This window comes from Neovison vison, chromosome 4, assembly GCF_020171115.1.
Source record: "Neovison vison isolate M4711 chromosome 4, ASM_NN_V1, whole genome shotgun sequence".
In the NCBI taxonomy this organism is placed as follows: domain Eukaryota; kingdom Metazoa; phylum Chordata; class Mammalia; order Carnivora; family Mustelidae; genus Neogale; species Neogale vison.
In genome coordinates this window covers 140096858-140117881 of record NC_058094.1, presented here as the reverse complement: position 1 = coordinate 140117881, position 21024 = coordinate 140096858, and the positions used below count along the sequence as shown (strand labels likewise).

Here is a 21024-nt window from a genome sequence, read left to right as displayed (position 1 = left end):
TCTATAAGCTAAGGAGAGAGGCCTCAGGATGAAACCAATCTGCTGACACCTTGATTTTGGACATCTAGCCTCTAGAATTGTAAAAGAATGAACTTTCTGTTGTTTAAGCCACCCAGACTGTGGCACTTTGTTGTAACATCAGTAGAAAACACTGATGAACATATTAGCATATTTAATGACATTGATATTTCCTGTTTTTATTTTATTCAACTAACACCTATAATAATAGTATCTAATAAATATTAAGTATTTACCATGTATTAAGGATAGCATCAGGCATTTTACATATATTATCTGTTTTAGTCTTTCAAAACAATTCTGTGATATAGATACTAATATTATCCACACTTTGTATATGAAAACACATTATCAATATGGGTGGGAGGGTTTTAGAAACTTGCACAAGTCTGTCCCCAAGTGGAGAGCTATGATCTCATTCTATGTCATCTGACAGATGAAACAGAACCAGCTTCCTACTACTACCATCATGGGACATTAGGACATTAGGACGTTTCATAGCATTATTAATCTCAATAAAGTTAAGGGATTATAAAAATGTGAGTGAGCCACAATGTGTGTCTTGAGGAGTTCACATTCCAGTTAACAAAACAAGAGAAGAAAATAACTATAATCCTAGGGAGGATAAGATAAATGTTATGTGAAAGGTCCTGTCCAGAATTGTTATTTATCACTTGGATGAAGAAATTGATGGCACGATAATAAATGTTGCTGATGATGTAGCTGGAAGGGGCAGAAGATTCCTTGGATAATAGACTTGAAATTTTAAAAAGAGATAAAATAAAACCATTGTGTCAGAGTGGAATGATTGGCCAAATCTAAAGAAATGATGTACAATGAATAAATAAAATGAACTTCTAAGTCCAAAAAACAGCTGGATCAGAACAAAAAAAGTGAATGTAGACTGTTATGCATGCAAAGGGCATTTTAGCTTTACTAGCCAGCTGTGTCACTCATTGTAGACTAAAACATTGAACAGACATTAACAGAGAGCCTCCTCTGTGTTTGGAGCCAGAGATGGAAGGATGAGCAAGTGGAACTTAACACTCTCAGGGTGTCCTCCATCCAGTGGAGATAGGAACATAAGTATATCATTATAGAAGAATGAGGGGTTTGAAGTGGTGGGGGGGTGGGAGGTTGGGGTACCAGGTGGTGGGTATTATAGAGGGCACAGCTTGCATGGAGCACTGGGTGTGGTGAAAAAATAATGAATACTGTTTTTCTGAAAATAAATAAATTGGAAAAAAAAAGAAGAATCTGATAAGATGCTTTTAAATGAGTCTTAATACAGAAAAGAGAGTAAATAACTTTCAAAGTGTCAGTGGACAAAGGTTGAGATGACATTTGAAGTTGCGATGGGGAGAGTTCATGACAATCCAAGAGGAAGGACCAGTAAATAAAAATTCAACAGTATGAAAAAGCTGGGGCCCCTGGGTGACTCAGTCGTTAAGTATCTTCCTTCGGCTCAGGTCATGATCCCAGGGTCCAGAGATCGAGACCCTGGATCAGTGTTTGGCTCCCTGCTCAGTGTTTGGCTCCCTGCTCAGTGGGAGGCCTGCTTCTCCTTCTCCCACTCCCCCTGCTTGTGTTTCCTCTCTCACTGTGTCTCTCTCTGTCAAATAAATAAATAAAATCTTAAAAAAATATGAAAAAGTTCAGGTTGGAAAGCTTAAGTACAGGTTTAATCACGGACTAAGACATATGATGATGCTGAAAAACTGGGCTGGGAATGGATTTTGAAAGATGGTGCTGTCAATAATACAAAGTTTGACCTCTCTGGTATGTTATGGCAGGGTGATATAAATTTCTAGAGTAGTAACATCACATTTGATTTTTTGGAAGGGAGTGGTGTAACTCATACAGAAAAAAGATGAGAGAATAGAATGGTTTCGGTGACATCAGTTAAGAGGTGGTTGTAATTCTCCAAATAAGGAAAGTTGAAGCCTGTCCTAAGCATGTTCTACTAATATTCATACTAATGTAATGGGAGTGGGTTGTTCCCCCATCTTGGCTTGAAATAAACTTTTGAGCTATTTTTCCTACCCAGAATCACCCAAGTTCAGGTACTGATTCCTTATATACCACCATAGTTCATTCAGATGTCCAGGTTTCCACATTTTTTTAAGGAGCCTTAGAAAGTTCTAGACTATTAAAAAATGAAATGCATCAGAGTTAAAATAGGCTCCTATTTTAAGGATATAGGATGGGTGACACTCCTATTAGGAGATACACAGGCCAGAGAGTGAGGTGCAAACAGCTTTCAGTGGAAGACCTTCATATCAGCCATGCTCCCAGGCCGGATGACATGCAGTGCTCTGTTGAATGATGATGGATGGCTCTCAGCATTGGCTTGGCTCCATTACCAATTCATTACCTTGAATTGGTCATAATGGTCTTTCTTCCAGTAGAGGGTGAGTTCTTCTAAATATGATCTCTGCTCTTCTCTCTGTGATCTCTCCAGGTTGTTTAGAAGGTCAACATGACCTCCAACTTTGTCAGGTTCTCAATTTTCCTATCTATTCCATGAGAAACTGCAGTCCTAATTTATTATTTATAAGTTAATTTTATAACTTAATCTTTTAAATCTTTGTGGTTTTGGTTTTCAAAAATTATTCCCTTAAAAAGCTTGGTCCTTAAAAATCAAGAGCTTTCGAAACTATCATCTTGAAAAAAATTTCACTGTTTCTCTTTATGTTGAAACAAAACTCTCCTTAAACTCCCCTCTTCTTATTTCCCTTAAACTAAAGGGTATCTCTGACAGGTTGCATCCCTATATAGGAACATTCTGGATCAGGCAAGTACTGAAAAGAAAAACATATTAATTTTTTTCAAAATAAAATTTTATTAAAATAATTGTTTTTAAATCTAGCTAAAATGTATGATATTGTAGAAAAAGAAATTTCCCAAAATTGACCCAAGAAGAAACACAAATTAGAATAGGCAAATAACCATAGAAAAAAAAATTGAAAAAGATGTCAAAGAGCTAAGTACTAAACTATCTTAAACACACCAAGTTTTATGTGAGATGCCTTCAAGGATCTTATATAAATCCTATAATTAAAAAAAATGTTTTGAAGGATTGGTTTTCCAAATGTCTAGGTGCAAGAATCATTTGGGGAGTTTAGTAAACATATAGAATCCTGTTTTCCCATCCTCATCTTCTCTGAAATTTTGATGCAGTAGTTACAGGAGAGGACCCAGGAATCTGAATTTTAAACAAACAGGTGCTTGGAGACCCATGCTATCCTTTGAGAAACCCATTTAAAGTTATGGTCTTTCATATGAACTAAGCGTGAAAAATCCAATGGGATAAGGAAAAAAAATTACCACTTCTATACATTTTTTTTCCCTAATCAAAGAAACATTTTATAGTATTTGTTTCCCTGATTGACCTGGCATCTTCTCTGAGTTTGTAGATCAGGTTGCCAAATTACATACATGGCACAACAGAGAAAGGTCCTTGGAGAAAAATGCGGGTGCCACCTGGCCCCCTTAACTGTCACATATGCCCTTACGTACTGCATTGCAATTGTTGTGGTTACATTATATACATTATATATGTCAGTAAATGAAACCCTAAAAGCTGACAAGTGGCATGATTATGTTCCTGAGTAGAAACCACAGATGGAGGAGAACATTCCTAAGAAGATAATAAGAATTCACCAATGTATTATAAGACAAAAATAAAAAAATGATCTAATCAGATATGAAAAAATCAGCCCAAATAATGTTAAATGATAAAAAAAATGTTACTGGTGAGTAGGAGTCTACACGTGGTATGGACAACATATGGACAACAAATCTTATTTCCAAGTGTACATTGTACCTTGTGTGTTAACTAATGAAAGGATGAGATCATCAGGATACAGGACATTTAAAATCTAAGCATCTAGAATATTACTAATAATTTCAGGTATATATATAAATTACAGATAAATGAAAATACATGTATTACCATTGTAGTCTAATCCCATTTTTCTTTTTTGGCTGATAAATGCATATCATCAAAAATGTTAGAGCTCTTCTTCAATCAGGGCTATTCTAACTGTGGTCCATGGGCAGAGAGCAGTCATGAGCTCTGTGCTACAGGTTCATGATAAATACGGCAATTGAGAGTCAGTGTCCAGAATCTTTAATAGTAATTTGACAGAGTAATTTTATGTCTGTTAAATCTAACAATGTATAAATTAACTTGCATTTTGATTTTTTTATTTTACTTTTCTTATAATTCCCTTTTATTTTGCTTTAATAAAAGCAGAAGTGCACGAGTAGTGGCCTTGTTCTCTGCCTTCTTCCTCCTCATCACAGAGGCCGCTCTGTTCTTGTCAGCTTCCAATCTGCAGTCCACCTGAGACTGAGGACCATGCCTTCAATTAAATTGCAGTGTTCCAATGGAGAGATATTTGGAGTTGATGTTGAAATTGCCAAACAGTCTGTGAACTATCAAGACCATGTTGGAAGATTTGGGAATGGATGATGAAGGAGATAATGACCCAGTTCCTCTACCAAATGTTAAGGCAGCAATATTTAAAAAGGTCATTCAGTGGTGCACCCACCACAAGCATGATCCCCCTCCTCCCACGGATGATGAGAACAAAGAAAAGTGGACAGATGATATCCCTGTTTGGGACCAAGAATTCCTGAAAGTTGACCAAGGAATACTTTTTGAACTTATTCTGGCTGCGAACTACTTAGACATCAAAGGTTTGCTTGATGTTACATGCAAGACTGTTGTCAATATGATCAAGGGGAAATCTGAGGAGATCTGCAAGAGCTTTAATATCAAAATTGATTTTACTGAAGAAGAGGAAGTCCAGGTATGTAAAGAGAACCAGTGGTGTGAAGAGAAGTGAAATGTCATGCCTGACACTAACACTGTAAGGATTGTTCCAAATACTAGTTGCACTGCTCTGTTTATGATGGTTAATATTAGACACACAGTAGACAAATGGCAGCAGCAAATCAGTTGGTTAAGCAGAATATTGTCCTCCTTGCATGTATAGTTTGAGTACAGATTCCAAACTTATGGATGAGTTTCTTCTAGTATGATCAAGTTTTTTTTTTCTTTGCTCTAAATAAATCTGAACTGTGGGTGCTCCATAAAAGGTGGCATTTTGGGCTTTCCCTCTCTTTGTAAAGTGATTTCTGCCTGGTTTATTGTCTAGTTAACTTTAGTTTAATGATCTTTTAAAAGTTGGCATTGTAAATAAAACAAGTTGAAAAAAAAAGCAGAAGTGCATGATGGATTAGAAACTAGGGAAAATAAAGGATTTTAACCACAAATCATTTGAAAACCACTGTTATAGAGTATAGAAAAACATGTCTAGTATAGTGTAGAAAAATAGTAGGGAAAAACTATCCTAACATTTTTTAACATTAGCATTGTCCTGATACTAAAACCTAACAAATATCTTACAGAAAGAAATATACAGTGGAATATGATGCAGCTATAAAAAGGATGAGATTGTGTCATTTGTGACAACATGGATGGATTTAGAGGGTATAATACTGGATGAAATAAGTCATACTGAGAGAGACAAATACCATATGACTTCACTCATATGTGGAATCAGAAAAAATGAATAAACATAAAGCAGAATCAGATCTATAAATACAGAGAACAAACTGATGATTGCCAGAGGCGGGGGGTGGAGGGATGGGCAAAATGGATGAAGGAGATTGGAAGATATAGGCTTCCAGTTATGGAATGAAATAGTCACGGGAATAAAAGATGCAGAATAGGGAACATAGTCAATGATATTGTAATAGCATTTTATGGTGACAGTTGGTAGCTAAAATTATGTATATTTCTCAAATCACTATGCTATACACCTGAAACTAATGTAACATTGTGGGCCAACTACACTCAAGGAAAAAATTTTAAAAAGAAATACACAAATTAATCTCAATTATAAGTAAAATATTAGCAAATCAATCTAGACTCAAATTAAAATGCTAATATACCATGACCAAGTAAATTTTTTCTCTTTATGTTTTGAATTATAAAGATGGTTCAATATTATAAAATTCATTAAGATATATTGTTATACCAATTGTTATATTAATAAATACATGAAAATTATTTTATTAACAAAGCAGGTTATTAAACATTAATGAGTACAATTTTTCATAATTACATATCTAAATATATTTACTTATATGAACAAGTAGAAAACATCTGGGATATTATGGGACCTTATAAATCAAAATGTGTATGGGGGTTATTTTTGTTTTGTTTTGTTTTGGTTCACATTTCTTCTCTTTCCCCTCTTCTCAGATTTACTGAGATATAGTTGACATACAACAATGTATACAACATGATGAGTTGATATACACATATTGTGAAATTATTACCACAGTAAGGTGTCAACACATCTATCACTTCACAGTTACCTTTTCTGTGTGTGCATATAGTGAGAACATATAAGATCTACTCTTTTAATAACTTTCACACTATGGTTAATTATAGTCACCATGTTACAAATTAGATCCATAGAACTTATTCATCTTATAACTGGGAATTTTGCACCTCTTGATCAAAATCTCCCCATTTCCTCTAATCCCAGGCCTTCAAAATTGCCAATCAACTCTTCTTTCTATGAGTTTGGCTTTTTTAGATTCCACGTGTAAGTGAGATTACATAGTATTTATTTTTCCCCATCTGACTTATTTTATGTGACCATGATCCCCTCAAAGTTCATCCTTGTCACAAATGGCAGAATTTTTTATTTTTTATGGCCAAATAATATTCGTGTGTGTGTGTGTGTGTGTGTGTGTGTTCACATCTTCTTTATACATTCATTTATTGATGTGCATTTAGGTTGCTTTCATGTCTTGGCTATTATGAAGAATGCTGCAATAAACATGGGAGTACAGCTTCTGTTTGACAAAAAGATTTCATTTCCTTCAGATATATACCCAAAAGTGGGAATGTGAGATCATATGTAGTTCTATTTTTAATTTTTTGAAGAACATTTCTATAGTGGCTCTACTAATTTACATTCTCATAGCAATGCAAAAGGGTTCCCTAGTTTATCTTCACTACATTTGTTATCTCTTGTCTTTTTGATAAATTGCCATTCTAAAGATATGATACCTCATTATAGTTTTGATTTGCATTTACCTGATGATGAATTATGTTGAGCATCTTTTTATGTACTTGTTGGGAATTTGTATGTCTTCTTTGGAAAGCTATCTATTCAGAACTCTTGCTCACTTTTAATTTTTAATTGGATTATTATTATTATTCTTATACTGCTGAGTTGTATGAGTTGTATGAATTCTTTATATATTTTGGATATTAATCTCTTGTCAGATACATGGTTTGCAAGTATTTTCTCCCGTTCTGTAAGTTGTCTTTCTGTTTTGTTATTGGTTTCCTTGTTGTGCAGAACCTTTTAATTTGATATAGTCCTACTTTCTATTTTTGCTTTGTTGCTGTGCAGTTGATGTCATATCCAAAAATCATTGCAAAGACCAATGTCAGAGTTTTTCCTTGTTTTCTTCTAGGAACTATATACTTTTCAAGTTCGTTAACTTCATTTGAAGTTATTTTTTTGTGAGTGGTATAAGATAACCAATTTCATTTTCTTGCATGTGAATATCCAGTTTTTTCAACACTTTATTAAAGAGGCTATCTTTTCCCTATGGTATACTCATGACCTCTTGGCTGTAATTCAATTGGCCATACATGCATGGGTTTATTTCTGGGTTATCTATTCTGTTCATCAATCTATGTGTCTGTTTTTATATCCATACCAAACAGTTTTGATTACTCTAATGCCAAAATAATATGCTTTATAATACAGTTTAAAATCTAAAAGTGTGATGCTTTCATCTTGGTTCTTCCTTCTCAAGATGCTTTGGAGTTCCATAGACATTTCAGGGTTGTTTTTTTTCCTTTTTCTGTGGAAAAATGACACTGGGAATTTGGTAAGAATTGCATTGAGTCTAGATGTCTTTGAATAGTTTGGGTATATTTACAATATTAATTCTTCTTCTTCTTCTTTTTTTTTTAATTTAAATTTTTTATTTTTTATAAACATATATTTTTATCCCCAGGGGTACAGGTCTGTGAATCGCCAGGTTTACACACTTCACAGCACTCACCAAAGCACATACCCTCCCCAATGTCCATAACCCCACCCCCCTTCTCCCAACCCCCCTCCCCCCAGCAACCTTCAATTTGTTTTGTGAGATTAAGAGTCACTTATGGTTTGTCTCCCTCCCAGTCCCATCTTGTTTCATTTATTCTTCTCCTACCCATTTAAACCCCCATGTTGCATCACCACTTCCATATCAGGGAGATCATATGGTAGTTGTCTTTCTCCACTTATTTCGCTAAGCATGATACGCTCTAGTTCCATCCATGTTGTCGCAAATGGCAAGATTTCATTTCTTTTGATGGCTGCATAGTATTCCATTATATATATATACCACATCTTCTTTATCCATTCATCTGTTGATGGACATCTAGGTTCTTTCCATAGTTTGGCTATTGTGGACATTGCTGCTATAAACATTTGGGTGCACGTGCCCCTTTGGATCACTACGTTTGTATCTTTAGGGTAAATACCCAGTAGTGCAATTGCTGGGTCATAGGGCACAATATTAATTCTTCTGATCCATGATTGTGGTATATCTTCCCATTTGTTTGTGTCTTCTTCAATTTCTACTACTAAGTCTTATAGTTTTCAGTATACAGATCTTTCATCTCCTTGGTTAAATTTATTCCTAAGTATTTTATTTTTTTTTTGATAATATTGTGAATGAGATTGCTTTCTTATTTCTTAATGAGATATTTCACTGATAGTGTATAGAAATGCATCTGATTTATATGTATTGATTTTGAATCCTACAACTTTACTAAATTTGTTTATTAGTTCTAACAGTTGTTTTGGTGGAATCTAAGATTTTATATATATAAGATCATGTCATCTGCAACCAGAGACAATTTTAGTTCTTCCTTTATGGTTAAGATGCCTTTTATTTATTTATTTTTTCTTGTCTAATTTTTCTGGCTAGAAGATTCAGAAACATTATATAAAAAATGTTGACAGTGTTTGTTTCTGTTTTGATTCACGTTTTTGATAGCTATTTTCTAAACTTTCTGAAATAAACATAATTTTATGTAATAAGTAAAAAATAGTAATTATAAACATATAACTTTGCACGTGTATGTTATTAAAGTTCCTATAAAACATGTAAAGAATTAATGTTACTCACTTGGAAGCCTATGCATTTCCACCAACTTGATTTATGTATGTATGTATGTATATATATGTATGCATTCATTCACTCATTCATTCATTCATTCATTTTTCTCTCATGTTTTCTATCTTTATTCTTTAATACAGAATTTTGGGAGAAACTCTAAGATTGATTTTTCTTAGAGTCACTCTACTACTATCTCCATTTTCTTAGAAAAGAGAAAGTATAAATCCAGATTTAGTTTTTAGAAAAAAACACTACTGTCCTTGAGATTAATCTGGTCTTATACATAAATTTTCTTCCTTAATATTTCAGGGAATGGATGGGAGATAGAGGCCTACTTGGGTTTTAAGGGGTCTGTTACAAATTCCTGAGTTCCAGCCCCTTTTCTGCCATTGGAGTCCTTGGAACACTCCAGTATCATTTTAATAAATCTCACTTTCCACTTGTTACTTCTTCTTCTTCTTTTTTTTTTTAAAGATTTTATTTATTTATTTATTTATTTGACAGACAGAGATCACAAGTAGGCAGAGAGGCAGGCAGAGAGAAATGGGGAAACAGGCTTCCTGCTGAGTAGAAAGCCTGACGCTAGGGCTCGATCCCAGGACCCTGAGATCATGACCTGAGCCTAAAGCAGAGGCTTACCCACTGCACCACCCAGGTGCCCCTCACTTGTTATTTCTTAATTAAAAAGGTTTAGTCAAAGTTTCCTACAACCATTATCTTGTTCCATAGCCTCATGCTTTGTTTTATTTTTAAAAAAGATTTTATTTATTTATTTATTTGATGAGAGAGACAAAGAGAGAGGGAACACAAGCGGGGGAACAGCGGGAGAGGGAGAAGCAGGATTCCTGTTGAGCAGGGAGCCTGATGCAGGCCTCAATCCCAAGTATCATGACCTGAGCTGAAGGCAATCACTTAACGATTGAGCCACCCAGGAGCCCTCATGCTTTGTTTTATATATTTTAGAATGATTTTATATTTACAGAAACGTGGCAAAAAAAGACCAGAATCCTCATATAGTGAGCCTCCAGTTTCCTCTTTTGTTAATATCTTACGTTACTAGGGAACATTTGTCACACATAGTGAGCTATTACTGATACATTATTACTAACTAAAACCCATATTCCAGTCATATTTCTGTATTTTTTAGCTAATATTTTCTTCTGTTCTAGATTCCATCTAGGATGCCACATTACATTTAGTCATCCTGTCTCCTTATGCGCCTCAAGGCAGTTTCTCAAAGTTTCCTAGTCCTTGAAAGTTTTCAGGAGTACTGGCCAGTTGTTTCATAGAATGTCCCTGAAATTGGGATTGTCTAATGTCTTCTTCTTAGTTAGACTGGGGGTTTGAAATTTTGGGAAGACCGCATTAAACTGCCATTCCTACAACATTATATCAAAGGTACATACTATCAACATAACTTAGCACTGACGGTGATGTCAGCTTGTTTTAGTAGTAATTTGCTCAATGGCTCATTTGAGTTTCATTTTCAGGAATGAGTAGTTTGTAGTTGACAAAAAAAGGGGAAACCACTTTAGTGTCTCTTGAATCGCTATTTTCAATGTATTCACATAATAAGGACTAACTTTTGTTCTCTGAAAATCACAGTTTTTTTACATCCCTAAATACATAAGTAGCCCTGCTTATGTGCCAGGTAAAGGAATCTAGCTGTGCCAGTCTTTTTCCTTTGAAATTTTCTTCCTCCTACCAGCTCCCTGGTCACTTGCTGGTGATATCACTATGAATATAAAAGAGGGAATCTTTGCCATTAAAGGGCATACATATATCCATATGTACATATATATAATAAATATCAGACTGCAAAAAAAAAGGATAAACAGTAAGAGGATAGAGGGTATACTAATTAATCTTCACACACCCTTGTTTCTAGATCTTCTCATACCTGGATACTTCTGCTGCTCTTTTTCACTGGTCATGAAAAGCTAACTCCCCTGTTCTTTAGGGATGTATCATTGAGTTCCAGTATGGCTGGGCAAGAAAATAGAGCCCATGTCCTGTAGTGTGGCACTTCATCTAAATATAAAAGTGAGTAGAGATGAGGAACTGATGGGGGCAATTACAGATTACTATCAGCTCTAGGGGCTCAAGAAATTTGGAAATGGTGTGGCATAGTCTAGGAGATAGGTGACATCTCAAGAACAAAGGAGATGACATCTAAGGAGATGTACAAGGTTTCTTTCTTTCTTTCTTCTTCTTCTTCTTCTTTTTTTTTTTTTAAAGATTTTACTTATTCATTTGAGAGAGGAGAGAGTGAGAGAGAGCATGAGAGCTGAGAAGGTCAGAGGGAGAAACAGACTCCCCATGGAGCTGGGAGCCCGATGCGGGACTTGATTCCGGGACTCTGAGATCATGACCTGAGCTGAAGGCAGTCGCTTAACCAACTGAGCCACCCAGGTGCCTGACACATACAAGGTTTATGTTCAGAATAGAAGGCTTTCTACAGAGGTGCCATTTAAGTTGAAGTCTCACTGAATTGAGAGAGGAAGTCTTTCAAATAATTGAGTGATGAGTATTCCAGACTGAGGAAACCATAAGTGTGAAAGAAAGTTTGAAGAACAATAAGAAATCTAGTGTAGTTGTATCAAGTGACTGAGGGGGTAGTGGCAGGTGATAAGGTTGAAGAAAGATGCACAGAACCTCTTGGGCTATTTTAGAGACTTAAAATAAGTATGAGGGGTTTGAAGTGGTGGGGGGGTGGGAGGTTGGGGTACCAGGTGGTGGGTATTATAGAGGGCACAGCTTGCATGGAGCACTGGGTGTGGTGAAAAAATAATGAATACTGTTTTTCTGAAAATAAATAAATAGGGAAAAAAATAAGTATGGTTGGGGGGCACCTGGGTAGCTTAGTTGAGCATCTGACTCTTGATTTCAACTCTGGTCATGATCTCAGGGTTGTAAGATTGAGCTGCATGTCAGACTGTGCGCTTAGTTGAGAGTCTGCTTGTCCCTCTTGCTCTGCTCATCTCTTTACCCTCTCTGATAATGGATAAAATAAATGGATAAAATCTTTTAAAAAATATGGGTGAGATGAGAAGCATTTCAAAACTTTCAAATTTGCCATTTGGGAGTGATAAACTATGATTTGAATTTTAAAAAGATGATAGATATCTATGTGGGAAATAGACTGTCAAAGACAGAGATGAAGATCCAGAGACCTAAGTCACTCCTAGAATAGATGAATCATGATGGAGAGTTGCACCACGGTTACAAGTGGTTAGAGGGCCTGATGGGTCAGATTTGGAAAATTTATTAAAGGTGGAGCTTATAGGATTTGTTGGTAGATTGGAGAGAAATTATGAAGTTAAGGATGACTATGATTTTGGCTTGAACAACTAGAAAACTGGAGTTGATATTTATTGAAATGAGGAAGACTATGGGAAGGATTTGGGTCAGAAGTGAGAGTTCTATTTTGGACGTGTTGGGGTGCATTTAGCATATCAAATAGTATTTGAATTGTAGTTGAATGGAGTCATTAGGGAAGAAGATAAAATGGGATTTGATACTGTATCTGCCATCTAAAGCCAATTGGATGGGATAAGATATTTTAGGGAACAAGTATAAATAGATGATCCCTGAGCCATGGGCACTGAAACATTGTGAGGATGGAAATGTGGCCAGCTTCATGGGCACACAACCTGTGTAGTCACACAAGACATTACGCTTAAAAGGGCCCTGTGTTTGGTTTAATGCTCTGTTCTCACTGTCTTGAAATTCTTAATAATTAAAAAATATTTTATTAATTTACTTGAGAGAGAGAGAGAATGAGAGAGTGCATGAGAGGTGAGAAGGTCAGAAGGAGAAGCAGACTCCACGTGGAGCTGGAAGCCCAATATGAAACTCAGTCCCAGGACTCTGGGGATCACGGGCAGCCTCTTAACCAACTGAGCCACCCAGGCACCCAATTCTTAAAATTTTTAAACAAGGACTCAGCATTTCCTTTTGTATTGCACCCTGAAAATCATGTGGCAAGTCCTGTTTGGGAACATGAGGATTCAGCAAGGTCAAAAGCTAATGAAGTAGACTGAAAACCAAGCAAGTATGTTAGTAGTTTCATAAAAGCCAAGTAAAGAATTTGTATGGAGATGAACAGAGTGATCAGCAGTCTCAAAATCTGCTGCGAGGTCAAGTTATTTTTGGCCTGAACAGTGATCACTGGATTTAGTAACTTGGGTGTGATTTTTGGTCAGGTTGATTTGTGCTGTAGAAAGAAAAAGAGAAGAGAGTAAGAACAAACACTGAGCATAGATAACTCTGGAAAACACCTCTGTGAGTGGAAAAGCTTCAAACCGAACAGGAGCCTAGATAGGTATGGGATCAAGTCAAGGCTTTTCTAAAATGGAGATGTAGCATATATTTTCTCTTGGCAATGAGCCACTAAAGAAGGGGAGAAGTGATAGGACAGGAGAGGAAATAATTACAGGAGGAAAGTCCTTGAGGAGGAGAGGGGAATGGGATCCACTGCAAAGTGGAGGGTCCTAGGAGCAGATGGAAGTCAAACTGCCTGGGAAGGATGCCTGTGCCTGATGCATTTTGGACAAAAATCCATTCTGACTGTTCCTGTATAAGACTCAAAGATTTCATCTGAGAGTAGAAAGCAGAGGGGGGGGGGAAGAGAGTGTGAAATCATCTTCTGTGAAGGGGCTGGAACTGATGGGCAACCCAAGGCCACTAAAGGGCTATGTGAAAATACATACCGATGGTACGGTATGACAAACTGTAGATGTTGAGTATCTCTGGTGATTTTTTTTTTAATTTTCTGGTTCATGAATAAGCTTATATTACTTCCATTAACAGACTTCTAAAACTGTAGGGAGGAGTGAAAAGCAAGACATACAAACTACAAGACAGGTGCTTATGATTTATGAGAGGTGAGTGGGGAATCAGAAAGAGCCTGGAGACATCATATTCTGGAAAAGTATTTGTTTCAGAAAGTACTGTCCATGCAACAGATGAAGAGCAGTTCCATTTTCTGTGGAAATCAGGAACAAGACAAAATACCTTTCCCCCTTTTTCAGGACTCAAGATTTACTCTGTTTCTAGGCCTGAACCACCTATTGTGTTTCTAGTTGAGTTTGGGGGGGGTTTCATGGTTTAAATCTTCCCTGGGTCTTGATTACCAGGTTGGCTGCCATCCTTGATTTTTTCAGGGCCACACATCCCAGTCCAGGTCTGAAGAAATAGGTGTTATAGTGAAAGACCGAGGGGGGCTCCACTGGGGACTACCAGACAGCTCTTACATCAGAAATATGTTAAAGTTTGCTTGTTAAAAGGGTTATAAGTGTCTCTTAGAAGTTGAGCTCCTTGATGTCTGCTTTCAGAGCATCCTTATTCACTCAGTACTTGTTTTATTAACAGCTTTGGCTGCTATTTTTTAAAATTTCAAATCAAGATCTTCGTTCCAAAAAGGCATTTCGGAGATAATACATTGTTAGGAAGAGATTGTTACTAATTCCAAAATATTTTCACCCTGTTAGACCTTGTATTATTGGCTCTTATGTGCTTTAATTTTGACCCATGATAGATGGGATGGTGAGTAGGGAATTTCAGGGCAACATTTTAAATTGAGTTCCTCTGAGCAATTTACCCTCATCTTTCTGTTGAAATCTTTATTGGGATCATAAATCTCATTTCTCAGAACAAGATGTGAGAATTAGATCCTGGTTCCTAAAACACCCCACGGACCTCAGCTGTGTGCGCGCAGAGGCGGTAACTCTGCATGGGGTTGTGAGGTAGGGTGTGTGTTTGGAACCCTAAGGGTGGTGAACTGAAGACTGCAGAGCCAAGGGCAGTTGTGGAAGCCAAGTCTACAGCTTAAAATCAGGGAAGGGGTGGGGTGAGTGTTTCTCCTGTGGCAGAAATAATATTTAACTTAACAATATGCATTTGGATTATATCACTCTTACTTCATGAATAAACTCCTTGATGAGTTTCTTTTATCATTAAATTCCTTCATGATCAATTTCTTACATAAGAAACCTTCTTGATAGATTTGTCTATTATTTGTATTCATACATGAAAGTAAATTCTTAAAAGGGTAGCACAGTTACTTAATATTAGGTTATATATACTGTTATTGAGAACAAAGACAAATTGATGGAGAGTACTGTCTGAGCACTGGATCTAATTTGAAATATGTAACTTTAAAACATGGATTATGTTAATGGAACTATCTACAAATCAATTGAAAAGAAGTATTTGCATTTCTTTTCCTGAAAGAATGTCTATGACTTCCTATCTTAGATGGGTTGAAATGGGACATAAGAGTTGTGGGTGAAAAGTGCAGGATATGCTCAGAAGCAGATTTTTAGGATCTTATGAGGAAAGGTTCAAAGAACAGCAACTGGGATCAGCAACTAGAAGTTGAGCTAAAGATAGGGAGTTTTCCTGAAGGAATCTAAATCCTCATTGCCTAGAAGTGTTGGCAGTCAGGCAAGCTTAAATTGGTGGCTTTGAGAAAATCAGTAAGTCTCATTTATCAACATTTGTTCAATGAAAATAGCACCTACTTTATAAGTTGGTGGGGTCTTAAGTAAGAAAATATTACACACACACACACCCTGGATATAACATAAGTTCAAAACATTGAAGTTTATTTAAGATCATGTTCTTGAGAGATGTCCTCTATGACAAAAGGCTCCTCAAAATTAGCCCTTTAGAATTAGAAGACAACCCCAACTGCAGGGACAAGATGGGGGGAGCCCAAATAACCAGGATCTGTGGGCCTATCCTCTCTCTCTTTTTGGGGGGGTATAACTGAAATTCTGTTATGATTGAAGGACCTTCTCTCCATATCTGCTTTCTTAGGTGCTTTGGGACACCAGCAGATTTTTTTCAACACCTATAAAATAAAAGACCATACTTACCTCCTCTTTCTCACAGTGAACACAGAGGACTGACCTTGTTTTTTTTTTTTTAGGGTGGTGGTGGTGATCCTTATGTAAGGATGAGACTATGTATGTAAATTATGGAAAACTCTGCTAGTTTGGGCAGAGAGTAACTGTAGACCCTGCATGGCTGGTCAGGGAGTCAGTCACTGGCTCAACTCCAGCCATCTAGGAGGTTGGAGGTTGAGGAGGATCACGGGGTGATCTGATAGAGAACTGTACAAGGGGAGAGAGGAGGATCCAGTCAACTTCTTCCAGACTCATTGCAGTCCCCTAAAGCATTAATGACATTTTTCTTAATACTTATACAGGGAAAATTTTAGTTCACTGACCTTACAAATAATTATGGTTCATTGGAAAGCTTTTGTTCATGGAAACTGGGCAGCACTTCCAAACACTTCAATGATGTTTATTATCTTAATAACACCTGTCCTTTACCCTGCCTGCATACTCCAAAAAAAAAAAAAAGTTAACTGAAAGAGAGCATGATTCATTTTATATCCTGATGTTTTCTTATGACCACAGCTGTGGCCACTTCAGTGTCCAGCAAAGAATTTCTTTGGCGAGTGATTTTGGGAGGGGTGGAAAGTGGAATGGAAGCAGTCTCTGGAAAATCTTTAACACTGGGGCGTATTCTCTCCCTATTTGACTCCAAGGAATTCCCACTCATGGAATCTGGCCTATCATAAAGACATTCTCTCTTCTGTACTTGATTCAACTTAATAAATTATGTCAACCATCTATGGCAAATGACGTCTGTTCTCCACACTACAGAACAATAGCTTTCCTAGTTAAACCTCTGGAAGGGCATGAATCTATCAGTTCCAGTTCCCTCTTGCCGGGCAGTCTTCTCTGTCAGCTGGCTGGATCCTCTTGCTCATAGCTCCTCCCCTAGAACAAATTCTTCTTTTTTTCTGACCCCTAGAACACCCTGACACGCATTCCTCCTCTAACTGCCTTTGTTGGCCTCAATTCTGAAATAACATCTCCTTAAGATACAGAAAAGTGACACTTGTCATCAAAAAGGCAAATCCTCAGTGAGAATAACTAGCCTTAAAAAAAGGGGTGGGAGGTTGGGGTACCAGGTGGTGGGTATTATAGAGGGCACAGCTTGCATGGAGCACTGGGTGTGGTGAAAAAATAATGAATACTGTTTTTCTGAAAATAAATAAATTGGGAAAAAAAAAAAAAAAAAAGTCATGCCTAAGCCAGCCAGATTTAGAAAATGCAGAAACTCTTCCAATCCTTTTTAAAGGGAGGCTTTAGAAAATAAATTTGTTCCATGAAATAAATGGTAATGGGTACATGAAGTGGTATGAGAATGAAAAGTATTTCCTTTATTTGTATCAACAATAGTTTGAGTGCCTGTTCTCCCCAACCACATCACAAATTGTTAAATTTTGGTGCACTGTCACAGCTGATAGTTCACATATTTGAATCTTTCCTAAATAATCATACTGTTTCTGAAGGTTACAACTCTTCTTTCTAAACCAAATCTCTCCCGGAGTCTGTCTCCACACAAAGGTTCTCTTACCAAAATTTTCTTCTTCCAATAACTTGGTCCTCATTTTTGCTCCCTGCAAAGCACACCCACCGTGTCTCCAACCTTGTTCTTCACAACCACTCAATCATAGTCATTTTACTTCATTTCATGTCTACCATTTTGTTTCTCTTCTCACTGCCACCATCCTGGCTCAGATATACAAGTGGTCCCTCTTATGCATGGTAATGAACAACCATAAAAATGACTGCATGAACAAAAACTGGGCAAAGCAACCTTCCTAATAATCAAAGGGGGGGTGGGGATTACAATTATTCTGGGATTTTTTTTTAAATTTTTTAAATTTAATTTTATTTTTTCAGTGTTCCAAGATTCATTGTTTATGCACCACACCCAGTGCTCCATGTAATACGTGCCCTCCTTAATACCCACCACCAGGCTCACCTATCCCCCCATCCCCCTATCCCTTCCAAAACCCTCAGTTTTTTTCTCAGAGACCACAGTCTTTCATGCTTCATCTCCGTCTCCCATTTCCCTCAACTCACTTTTCCTTTCCTTCTCCCAACATCCTCCATGTTATTCCTTATGCTCCACAAGTAAGTGAAACTGTATGATAATTGACTCTCTCTGCTTGACTTATTTCACGCAGCATAATTTCCTCCAGTCCCATCCATGTTGATACAAAAGTTGGGTGTTCATCCTTTCTGATGGAGGTGTAATGTTCCATTGTATATATGGACCACATCTTCTTTATCCATTTGTCCATTGAAGGGCATCTTTCCACAGTTTGGCAATTGTAGCTATTGCTGCTATGAACATTGGGGTACATATGGCCCTTGTTTTCACTACATCTGTATCTTTGGGGTAAATACCCAGTAGTGCAACTGGCGGGTCATCGGGTAGTTCTAGTTTTAATTTTTTGAGGAATCTCCACATTGTTTTCCGGAGTGCTGCACCAACTTGCATTCCCACCAAGAATGTAGGAGGGCTCCCCTTTTCCACATCCTCTCCAACACTTCTTGTTTACTGTCTTGTTAATTTTGGCCATTCTAACTGGCAGAAAATCACGTCAGAAAGCGGGCAGTAGACATGAACAGACACTTCTCCAAAGGGACTTTTTTTTGGACAACACAATTAAAACTCTTTTTGCTGTAGGTTATAAACATACAGGGGAATTTAAAGGTAGTAAAAACAATATTTACTTAGAACACTGTAATTTATTTATGTTTTCAGTGTACTATAATTCAAAACATTAGAAATACTTAGCAGTAAAGTTTTTTTTTTTTCTTTTCTGTGTAGAAATCTTACTGAGTAGTGTGAACAGTATTTGTCCTCTGTTCTCATTGTATTGCATACCGCATGGAGCAAGCATCATCGTTAAGCCTTGGTGAGCTGTCATATTATGTAAATTTAGGTTGACTAAATCTAAATTTGGCTTTTGGCTTCAGGAAATACCTCCAAGAGTTTCTTCAATGCAAGATTTTTTGTATTTAGTTCTTGTTTTTCCCAATGGGCTTTCTTCTGGGACATCTTCATCCTCATTGTGTCATTAAGTTTGCCTTTACTGAGTTTCTCTGGTTGCACATTTGGGAGTCTTTCAAACAGAACAGTGTCAACATTCCCACTGAGAGTGAGTTCTTCCATATCTCCATTTATGTTCAATTTGAATTTCACTTGTAGTTTTATCAATTGTCTCTTTGACTTCCTCTCCTAGCCAATTTCCTTTTTTGGTTATCTATTTTTTTCAAACATTATATATATTTATCCCTGGAAGACAAGGAGGCAACACAACTGCATACTTTGCTATCAGTGTGAATATAATAATTATTATTACATATTAACGCCTGGGTGGCTCAGTTGGTTAAGCAGCTGCCTTCGGCTCAGGTCATGATCCCAGTGTCCTGGGATCGAGTCCCACATCCGGCTCCTTGCTCGGCGGGGAGCCTGTTTCTCCCTCTGCCTCTGCCTCTGCCTGCCACTCTGTCTGCCTGTGCTCGCTCTCTCCCTCTCTCTCTCTCTGATAAATAAATAAAATCTTAAAAAAAAACAAAAAAAACCATATTAATAATAAATTTGTGGTGGCCAGTCATGGATTGACTTTGCTAGAAATAATGTGATTGGTCATGGTCACAATGTGAATTTGTTATGATGTAGTGATTTTTGTATTGACAATGTAACAAAGAAGTTTCTAGTTATGAGTTACAGAGTGGTAACTGGAATCTGAACTGTGGTATTGGGAGACTGGCATCGTTTAACTAAACTGGTAATGGAAATCTGCCCATTTGGATCTGTGCAAAGCAAGATGGCCTGATTATTACAAGGGCAATTTTCTTCCTTCTCTTTTTACCTTTAGTGTTTTCAATCTACCTGCCATTCACTGGTCCAGAGTTTCTGCCAGGATAACTATTGCCCTATTCATCATATGGCCACTAAAGGACCTCACAGACTCTTACATGTAGTTTTTACCCTGACATAGGTATTATGTACATTTCCCTGGTTGGCCTAAGCACCTGTACTTACATTCTGAGATTGCATAGCTCTAAAAGCCTCAGGGATAACAGGTGTTCTTGAACCTGCTGCTGGATTAATGAATTGAGGCTGCTTTGTTGCTGTTGTTCCTGATGATTCCTTAGGAAGTGATTTAGAAGCCTCTGGTCCTTCGATATCCCTGGATTTTCTGAGCATCTTATTTGAGTGATATCCCCAGTAGGCTGGATCTGAAGAGCTGTCTCGTTGGTTTTTAGGCCTTCTGCACAAGACTTGCTCTCCAAATACCCACAAGACTGTGAGAGTGTCTGCTGAACTCCCACTTAATAAACACGTGGTTAGACTTCTCAAACTTGTTGCTTTGTAATCAATAGCAACAGAGCCACTTCTGCCTGATGTTCTATCTGCCATCTCCTAAATCAGAGTATGGGGAGAGTAATTTTGCCTCACTTCCTCCAGGGTACCTTTATGTACTGCTATAGTGAGATACAAATGTCTCCTTCTTGATGGTCTCTTTTTTGTTTCCTAGGAAATAGGACAATTTCCCTGAATTTTCCTTTATATATACCATAAAACATCCTCTGAGAATGAGAGGTGAATAGGAAGAAGCTTTCTGTTTTTTTATTCTGAACCCCCCAAGAAATATTTGTAGAGTCAAGCTGGGAAGAACTTTGTGTCTATCTCAGTCAATAGAGTATAACAGAGGTGATGACACATGCTGTCTGAGGCTAGGTAATAAGAATGCCTTGAACTTATGCTTTGCCTTCTAACAATGCTTATTCTTAAAGCCCAGTTTTTGTGAGGAATCCCAAATTAGTCCACATGCAGAGGCCATGCATAGGTAATTTGGCCTGTAGCCCAGCCAATAAGCAACATCAACTCTCAGACATTTGTGTGATA

General features: G+C 37.1%; 1 pseudogene; it reads left to right on the top strand.

Annotated features, from left to right (window-relative positions):
- Positions 1-4381: 4381 nt before the first annotated feature.
- Positions 4382-4893, top strand: LOC122904012 (annotated as a pseudogene).
- The last annotated feature ends 16131 nt before the right edge of the window (positions 4894-21024 follow it).